The sequence below is a fragment of the Myotis davidii genome, unplaced genomic scaffold (assembly GCF_000327345.1).
Source record: "Myotis davidii unplaced genomic scaffold, ASM32734v1 scaffold1416, whole genome shotgun sequence".
NCBI lineage: Eukaryota > Metazoa > Chordata > Mammalia > Chiroptera > Vespertilionidae > Myotis > Myotis davidii.
In genome coordinates, this window is record NW_006287806.1 from 207,947 (window position 1) to 209,643 (window position 1,697).

Genomic DNA, 1,697 nt, shown 5'->3' on the forward strand with positions numbered 1-1,697 from the left:
TCTCACGGAGAGCAATGAGGAGAAACTAGTGATGGCAGCAAGAGGACTGGATAAATTTAGATCATGAGTAGTTGTTTGTGCTGAAATATCAAACAAAAGTGATGAGATTGCCATAATGTTGAGAAAGTGAGGGCTGCCTGGGGGCCAGGGGTTGTGCACACTTCCGCATAAGCACAGCCTCACTACCCAGGAGCCAGTTCTCGCATAATGTGCAGATAGATAAGTGCCTGGGCTGACAGAAATTCTCACCTAAATGTCAGCGCGCTCTGGGAGCTGGGGAGAACACCAGAGAGGAGTTGGAAATGAGTAATAACACCTCTGCCCTCAGACAATGCTTTGTTTCCAGATGCAGAAGGGACAATCAGGCTCATGGCTGCAGTTGGCCAAACAAGATCACTTAAATGTCATCTGCTTTACACCTGATCGATGCTATCACCATGACCTCTGCTTTGGGAAATGTTAAAGTAAAGCCCAATAAAAAGAAGCTAATCCAAATTTCAATCCCTGCATTTTACCCTTTTAGTTACCTCAGATCAATAACCATTCATTGGCTACCGTGATTCTCAAATGGAAGAGGGAGCGGCACATTTTTCTTAATGACAGCAAGTGTTAAAACTGAGCTCTAAATGGTTTAGTGTGATGGAAAAGCGCATTAGAGTCCCATGGAGCACTGCAGCATTCCACCGCATGCCTTTCCACACTATCATATTAAAAGTTGCTTACACTTTATGGTAAGAACAGAAGTAAGAGCATGTATCAAGGTGTTTTTGTAAGAAGGGTAAATAAAAACACATTCTATTTGTAATGTCTTTGTCCTATGATAAGTCTAAATTCAGGAAGTGAAGAAGTTTGTACTTACATGCCTTTGGTGGCCTCTAATAGTTACTCAGTTGGGTTTCATTTAAGAGGTAAAGTCAGATAGGGTGGGAGAGAGAACAGCTTGTGCTTTTAAGCCATTAAATACCTGTGCTATGTCTTTCCAAATCAGTTACTATATTGCTAGATGGTTGGGGAAAACTATTTGTCAAATGAGAAGATGCAAGTGACTTGTTCTCTATTAAAACAAGGAGGGGAAAGAATGAAAGGAGAGTGACTGATAGCCAGACCGTTGTATACACACATACGCTCTATTCAGGCTTACTTCTGATGTCAAGTCAACCCAGAATGTTTGATCTATACTCACCTTACCAGTTAACTCTATGTGCAACTGTGTATATAGAGTAATGCATTGCTCTTAATTCTACATTTTTGCATATAGTTCTTCAAGCAGCCAAAGTGAGATGATCACCATTTTTATTTGCCTTCTCATGCTTCAGAATCCAGTATAGCTATTTAGTCATTGTACAATGGGGCAGAGAAAATGCATGTTTTATTTTCTTATGGCACTCTCCAATTATTACAGATATTCACTCATGGTTGTGCGAGGTGAGGTGTGATGGTGTACGGTAGAGCAATGAGTTTCTTTTTCCGTTTCATCTGAGAAGAGGATGGTTTAAAAAAGATCTAACAGGAGAGAAACTAAGATGGCGGCAGAGATAAACACCGGGAAATTAATGTCGCGCACAACAATTGATTAATACCTCAGAGAAACAATACGGACTTCATCCAGAACCATAGGAAGCCTGGCTGACTGTAAACTCTACAACTAGAAGGAAGGAAAGGCACACTGAGACCCAGAGAAGCTGCAGGAGAGAAGC